Source organism: Corylus avellana, chromosome 7 (genome assembly GCF_965113065.1).
Source record: "Corylus avellana chromosome 7, dhCorAvel1.hap1.2, whole genome shotgun sequence".
Classification (NCBI taxonomy): Eukaryota; Viridiplantae; Streptophyta; class Magnoliopsida; order Fagales; family Betulaceae; genus Corylus; species Corylus avellana.
In genome coordinates this window covers 3,994,784-4,003,225 of record NC_142496.1, presented here as the reverse complement: position 1 = coordinate 4,003,225, position 8,442 = coordinate 3,994,784, and the positions used below count along the sequence as shown (strand labels likewise).

Genomic DNA, 8,442 nt, shown 5'->3' with positions numbered 1-8,442 from the left:
AGCGGTTGGATGTTGACGTGTCCGATGACAACATGGTAAGAGATATTTCAGGTACCAAACGCCAAACATGTAGCCTACATGTAGGCTTGCGTATCCGAACAAGACACTCCCCGTCACTACTCACTACTCACGGCACCTTTATCTTTTATTTGGGGAAAACTCGAGAGTAATGTTAAAAATTTTATTATTATTTTATTCAATTAATTCTTTAAATTAATCATTAAGGAGAAGTTTCCACACCCTCAGACTACTTACCTTTTTCTTTTTTCTTTTTTAATTTTTTTTAATTTTTAATAAATACTAATCTTATTCAAATAACCTGAAAGAATACAAAAACATCTAGAACCAAAGTTCTAAACACTAAGAGCACGAAGCTCTAAACAACAAAAGCAAATTTCTCTTTCTCAAACTACTATTCAATTGACAATGTCATAGTGTATCTCCGAACTCTTAATTCGGACAATGTCTCTTAAATTATCAAAAAAATTGACAATAAATCCTAAGGTCAGCAAAAAGACAAAAATAACCCTGATTTTTTTTTTTTTTTCAATAAGACAAAAAACTCTAATAAATTCAAAAAATAAAAATAAAATTGAAATTTTCCACATTTTTTTTATAAAAAAAAAAAAAAAAAAAAAACAATTTTAGTTTTACCATAGTGTTGCAATAGCTCATAAATAACACTAGTGCAAATGCCATTAGAAATAGAATTTAATAACTAAGATTTTACCATAATATTGTAATGGCTCTATTGTGAAAAATCTTTAGAGGAGGTCGCTAATGAAGAGATGGTTCCATCAATGATTCTAAGCTTGCTCTTGGCGCTAAGAGCCATAATAATTGCCCAACTCCATGTTTAATAATTTTATTCAATAAGAGACCGAACCAAGATGATGGAAATGGTAAAGGCACAGATGATGATTGAGATCCCGGGAAAGAGGTGTGGATTGATAGAAGGTGTGGTTTCAGTCATGATGAAAACTAGGTTTTTTTTGGGACACTAAACGACCTATAGCTTAGGTATGATGTCTAAACTATCTGTAGTTTATAATATGGAGGAGGTGTACTGGTCTGTGGGCTTGTGTAAATGGGCTTAGACAAAAACAAACTGTTGGTGGATAATTGAAGAGTTGGGCCACGTCTAAACCAAAACAAAACAAAACAAAGCACCCGCTGGCCGTGCGGAGAAGCAAAACATCCTATTTTTGTCAAAACCTTGGGTAGCAGACCAGCCCACTACGGGTATAATTTTTTTTTTTCCTCCAGTCTCTCTCCCAAATTCCCTCCCCCACTCTCTCCCACCCGCCGCCCACCACGAAGCAGCAGCGCCGCCGATGGGTCTTCCAATCTGAGTCAGGTTTGAGTTCAACTCCTTTTTTTACACGAGAAATGCTAGGGAAAGGGAAGCCAAAAGATTTTCAAACTCTTGGTTCCACTCTCTAAGGTCTGTGCTTACCGTGTCTCTGACTAACTGGGAAGCTGATAAAATGCGAGTAATTTTTGCTTTTTCTCCTGCATATTGTTCTGTTTTGTCTCTTGTTGTTTCATTAGATCTGAGTTTTTTTTTTTTTTTTTTTTTTTTTTAATTTCTGTTTTCTTTTCTTGTGACAATATAGGCTTTCGGCAACTTAAGAAAATTTAATGGTGTGATTCTTAGAGTTTTGATTTCTTTATAGTTTGATTATGCATATTTTTTGTCAGAGACCAGATGTCATGACACATGTTAGCAGTAATCTTATGTATATTGTTCCACATTTAAATGGAAAAAAAATATAAAGTTGTGCAGTGTTATGTCACAACATATTACTATGTCCTAATTTGTATGTGTGTAGAGATTTCAAAATCCTTTTAGAGGAAGTTAGAGAAAAATGTAAGAGGATGTGGATGCTTTGAGAGTTGTAAGAAGTTTTATTTCACAGCATTCATTTAGTTGTATGAGTAAATGGTGGAAGCTTTTCCTTTCCTACGACTTCAGTGTTTGAATTCTCGTGTTAGGTATAGGCTATAAGAAACTTCAAAATAGTTTTAACTTTTCTTTGATAAGTAATATGAATATTGAAAATAGTTTATACCATTTAATGTTCAACTTTTTATGCAGTTGTGGGATAGATCAATGTGGTAGCATATGTAAGCTCTGTTTGGTGACCGAGAAAAGTATATATTGAAAGTGTGATTTGGCGTCCTTATCAACTTTTGGTTTTGCCTCAGTTTCTGAAAGACATGTTGATCTTGAACTTATTCAAATGCTCCTTGGCCTTCTAGGAAGAGATTTGAATAAGCTTGTCATTAATTCCATTATGATTTTACTTATATAAAAAAAAAAAAAATTAATTCCATTTATGCAAATTCTTTGAGAATAAAGCTATCCAGGAGTACAATCATCATGATAAGTAGGCTTGTGCTTAGCGTGTAAGTTTCTTCAGACCCACAAAATTGTAGCTTGAACATCTTATGCTGTCCAAAGGGCTGTCTAGTGACGCTTTTAACATAAAACTAGTTGATCTCAGCAAAACAACATCTCTGGCATTTAGCATTTATTTCCAGCATACATTTAAGCAAACTGATAGAACTGTGAATAAGAGGATTTAAGGCAAGCTTGCTGTCCTAAACAGCGCAAGAAAACACCAAGATTCCCAATAGTGTTCTGTATTTGTTTATACATACATATATTTGTATAAAGTAAGTCACTGTGGAGTTCCTTTATATGTTGAGAGTGAAAAATATATTTGAGAGGGAAAAAAAAAACTTTCAAATTATGTGAATTAAATCCTTGAATGGACTGGCACTTTTGAGTTGTTGTGATGAGTTGTTTGGGTGGATATTAGGGTTGAGGAATGATAATTAACTTCAGTAATTCTCTTTTGCGTAGGCATGACAAAATAATATCTGCAAATAGCGATGCGTCTAGTGGACGTCCATTATGTCACTGTGGAGTTCTTGCCTATTTAAGGAACTCCTGGACAACTACCAATTTTAGTAGAAAGCGGTACGACTATTGTGTAAACTACAAGGTAATCTTTGAAATTTATTTTTCATTTTTTCTTTTTTCGTTGGTAATTTATGACAACCGGTTGTTAGATATGTTTCCTACCAGTTTTCCCTCATATATAAATGTAAATGTAATTATATTATACTTATCAAAAAAACTTCTTATTACTTATAAAAAAAAAGATGTAATTATATAATACATATGGACCCATTGAGCATTATTGTCCTGTTTTATTAGCAATTCCCTTGTTCATTTGTGCTTCTGAATTTTTCAATCAATTCGTTATATACAAAAATTTGCTCCTAGTCAGGTATTCCATTCAAAAGATAGCACAGGGAGACATTTGAGTTTTATTCCAATTCTGATCTTTGAATGGACTTAGATGGGCAGGGCGTTTCCCACTAATCAAATTGATTCAGCCTAGATTTTAGCTACTTTATGTATAAGGTCATAACACATTGCTTTTATTGTTGATTATTGATCAAAACAAAACAATCAAATTCAGATTCTTTATCTAGAGTTGGTAGCGAGCTTTGGTAAAATGCTATAGGATATTTCAAGTTTTTGCCCAAGCTTAGCTGTCAAGCGGCTGCCAGTGCCAGTGCCAGTGCCAGGATCAACCTGCACAATCCAAGTTGTATTATAGGCCAAACAGCAGAAAACATTGGGACTTTTAACTTGTACGATATGGTAAGATTTCAAAAGAATGTGGCAAGAGCTCTTATTCTAAAGTCATGCAATACTCTATCATAATCTACAATCATGTTGTAACTTCAACTGAGAAATAATAATAATAATTAAAAAAAAAATAAAAAAAAAAATCTTGTGAAAGATATAGGTCATCACTAACAAATTTTGTAGTGAACACAATACAAACATTAAAAGTCATCATTATCAAGTTTGAATTCTCATATCACAGGCCTAATTTCTATTACAATCTTCCTTGACGAACCTTTTGCTATGACTGCATCCTTGATGAGCTTAAGAAAATCTATTATATGGTCATGAAGCTGGTAAGGGATCAGGAATTGTGCCTTCATCAACTCTAACTGATAGAACAATGGTCATCTTTTTTATAGAACTTTGGAAGTTATACTGCCATTCACAATCATAAGTAGTCATATAAGTTAAAATGTGTATTATATACACATTTTAAGACTAGAATAGATCTTTTCCAAACATAAATCATAAAATAAAAAAGAATTGTTTCCAAACATTTTTAACCTAGCAACTTTACTGTTCGTCCAAATTAGGTCAACTCAGCAACTTTAGCTCTCTGTTGACTAGAGTAACTTAAACATTAAATTTGAAAGCAAAGAAAATTCAAGATATTATCACCAACACATAGATCAATTGAGAGCCTCTCACTCCCTTTCTCTCTTCCTCTGCTAAGGCACGTCCTGCTAGCTCTCAACCTCATATCATCATAATCTCTCTTCCTCTCTTATTTTCTTATTGTTAGCAATTTGAACACTAAATTAGTGAGAATACACACCTCAAGTTATGTGACGCACGCTACAATTAATTGTATCAATTGTCGTTGTCATTTTGGTGACATTTGTGAAGCACCTTCAAACAATGGGATTGAGATCCCCGGTAATAGTGGGAAAATTGCCCATCAATTTTTTTTTGAAATCCTGACCATTCATTTTCATCTAACAGTCACCATTTCGCCATGTGTCCCACTTAATATAAAATAATAAAATATTATTATTTTTTAAAAAAATAAATATAAAATTAAATAATAAATAATAAAAATAATTATTAAAAAATATGGGGTGGCCGGCCACCCCAATTCAGCGAAGCCACCCCCAAGGGCCGGTTGGGGGTGGTTTCGGCCACCCTCTAGGCTCCAAGGGGGTGGCCGAAACCACCCCCAGTACCCCCAGTACCCACTGGGGGGTGGTTTCGGCCACCCCCTTGGAGCCAAGAGCCACCCCCAATTTTTTTTGTTTTTTTTTTTTTTTCAAAAATACTTTTTAAATTTTTTTTTTTTTAAAAAAAAATTTAAGTAGGTGTCACGTGTCAACATTTGATTGGTCTACATGGAATTCCGTTAAGTCAACTGACGAAAGATTAACTTGGTATATTATCAAAACCACAAGGACTTCCTGTGATAAAAATGAAACCCCATGGGGGAAAAAATAAAGTTGTGAAACCCTACGGGGTCTGAAGTATTTAACCCTTTTTTTTTTTTTTTTAAATAATTTTAGTTTTACCATAGTGTTGCAATGGCTCAATAAATAACACTAGTGCAAATGTCATTAGAAATAAAATTTAATAACCAAGATTTTACCATAGTATTGCAATGGCTCTATTGTGAAAAATCTTTGAAGGAGGTTGCTAATGGAGAGATGGTCCCATCAATGGTTCTAAGCTTGCTCTTGGCGCTAAGAGCCATAATAATTGCCCTACTCCATGTTTGATAATTTTCTTCGATCAAAGACCGAGATACCAATACTACACCAAGATGATCGAAATGGTAGAGGTATAGATGACGATTGAGATCCCGGGAAAGAGGTGTGGAATGATAGAAGGTGTGGTTTCAGTCATGATGAAAACGAGGTTTTTTTTGGGACACTAAACGACCTATAGCTTAGGTATGATGTCTAAACTATCTGTAGTTTATAATATGGAGTAGGTGTACAGGTCTGTGGGCTTGTGTAAATGGGCTTAGAGAAAAACAAATTGTTTGTGGATAATTGAAGAGTTGGGCCACGTCTAAACCGAATCAAAACAAAACAAAGCACCCTCTGGCCGTGCGGAGAAGCAAAACATCCTATTTTTGTCAAAACCGTGGGTAGCAGATCAGCCCACTACGGGTATAATTTTTTTTCCCTCCTGTCTCTCTCCCAAATTCCCTCCCCCCCTCTCTCCCACCCACCGCCCACCACGAAGCAGCAGCGCCGCTGATGGGTCTTCCAATCTGAGTCAGGTTTGAGTTCAACCCCTTTTTTCACACGAGAAATGCTAGGGAAGGGGACACTCTCTAAAATGCGAGTAATTTTTGTTTTTTCTCCTGCATATTGTTCTGTTTTGTCTCTTGTTGTTTCATTAGATCTGGGTTTTTTTTTTCTTGTGACAATATAGGCTTTCGGCAACTTAAGAAAATTTAATGGTGTGATTCTTAGAGTTTTGATTTCTTTATAGTTTGATTATGCATATTTTTTGTCAGAGACCAGATGTCATGACACATGTTAGCAATAATCTTATGTATATTGTTCCACATCTAAATGGAAAAAAATATAAAGTTGTGCTGTGTAATGTCACAACATATTACTATGTCCTAATCTGTATGTGTGTAGAGATTTCAAAATCCTTTTAGAGGAAGTTAGAGAAAAATGTAAGGGGATGTGGATGCTTTGAGAGTTGTAAGAAGTTTTATTTCACAGCATTCATTTAGTTGTATGAGTAAATGGTGGAAGCTTTTCCTTTCCTACGACTTCAGTGTTTGAATTCTCGTGTTAGGTATAGGCTATAAGAAACTTCAAAATAGTTTTAACTTTTCTTTGATAAGTAATATGGATATTGAAAATAGTTTATACTATTTACTGTTCAACTTTTTATGCAGTTGTGGGATAGATCAATGTGGTAGCATATGTAAGCTCTGTTTGGTGACCGAGAAAAGTATATATTGAAAGTGTGATTTGGCATCCTTATCAACTTTTGGTTTTGCCTCGGTTTCTGATAGACATGTTGATCTTGAACTTATTCAAATGCTCCTTGGCCTTCTAGGAAGAGATTTGAATAAGCTTGTCATCAATTCCATTATGATTTTACTTATATATAAAAAAAAAAAATTAATTCCATTTATGCAAATTCTTTGAGAATAAAGCTATCCAGGATTACAATCATCATGATAAGTAGGCTTGCGCTTAGCATGTAAGTTTCTTCAGACCCACAAAATTGTAGCTTGAACATCTTATGCTGTCCAAAGGGCTGTCTAGTGATGCTTTTAACATAAAACTAGTTGATCTCAGCAAAACAACATCTCTGGCATTTAGCATTTATTTCCAGCATAAATTTAAGCAAACTGATAGAACTGTGAATAAGAGGATATAAGGCAAGCTTGCTGTCCTAAACAGCGCAACAAAACACCAAGATTCCCAATAGTGTTCTGTATTTGATTATACATACATATATTTGTATAAAGTAAGTCACTGTGGAGTTCCTTCATATGTTGAGAGTGAAAAATATATTTGAGAGAAAAAAAAAAAAAAAAAACTTTCAAATTATGTGAATTAAATCCTTGAATGAAGGCACTTTTGAGTTGTTGTGATGAGTTGTTTGGTTGGCTATTAGGGCTGAGGAATGATAATTAACTTCAGTAATTCTCTTTTGCGTAGGCATGACAAAATAATATCTGCAAATAGCGATGCGTCCATTATGTCACTGTGGAGTTCTTGCCCACTTAAGGAACTCCTGGACAACTGCCAATTTTAGTAGAAAGCGGTACAACTATTGTCTAAACTACAAGGTAATTTTTTAAATTTATTTTTCATTTTTTCTTTTTTCGTTGGTAATTTATGACAACCGGTTGTTAGATATGTTTCGTACCAGTTTTCCCTCATATATAAATGTAAATGTAATTATATAATATATATGGACCCATTGAGCATTATTGTCCTATTTTATTAGCAATTCCCTTGTTCATTTGTGCTTCTGAATTTTTCAACCAATTCGTTATATACAAAAATTTGCTCCCTAGTCAGGTATTCCATTCAAAAGATAGCACAGGGAGACATTTGAGTTTTATTCCAATTCTGATCTTTGAATGGACTTAGATGGGCAGGGCGTTTCCCACTAATCAAATTGTTTCAGCCTAGATTTTAGCTACTTTATGTATAAGGTCATAACACATTTCTTTTATTGTTGATTATTGATCAAAACAAAACAATCAAATTCAGATTCTTTATCTAGAGTTGGTAGCAAGCTTTGGTAAAATGCTATAGGATATTTCAAGTTTTTGCCCAAGCTTAGCCATCAAGCGGCTGCCAGTGCCAGTGCCAGTGCCAGGATCAACCTGCACAATCCAAGTTGTATTATAGGCCAAACAGCAGAAAACATTGGGACTTTTAACTTGTACGATATGGTAAGATTTCAAAAGAATGTGGCAAGAGCTCTTATTCTAAAGTCATGCAATACTCTATCATAATCTACAATCATGTTGCAACTTCAACTGAGAAATAATAATAATAATTAAAAAAAAAAAAAAAAAAATCTTCTGAAAGATATAGGTCATCACTAACAAATTTTGTAATGAACACAATACAAACATTAAAAGTCATCATTATCAAGTTGGAATTCTCATATCACAGGCCTAATTTCTATTATGATCTTCCTTGACGAACCTTTTGCTATGACTGCATCCTTGATGAGCTTAAGAAAATCTATTATATGGTCGTGAAGCTGGTAAGGGATCAGAAATTGTGCCTTCATCAATTCTAACTGAT

General features: G+C 34.2%; 1 long non-coding RNA gene across 1 annotated transcript; it reads left to right on the top strand.

Moving 5' to 3' along the window:
* The first annotated feature begins 1,255 nt into the window (after positions 1-1,255).
* Positions 1,256-8,102, top strand: LOC132184879 (uncharacterized). Its single transcript, XR_009440591.2, has 3 exons — positions 1,256-1,357; positions 2,870-3,011; positions 7,336-8,102. It is a non-coding gene; the product is annotated as an uncharacterized LOC132184879 (long non-coding RNA).
* Positions 8,103-8,442: the final 340 nt, after the last annotated feature.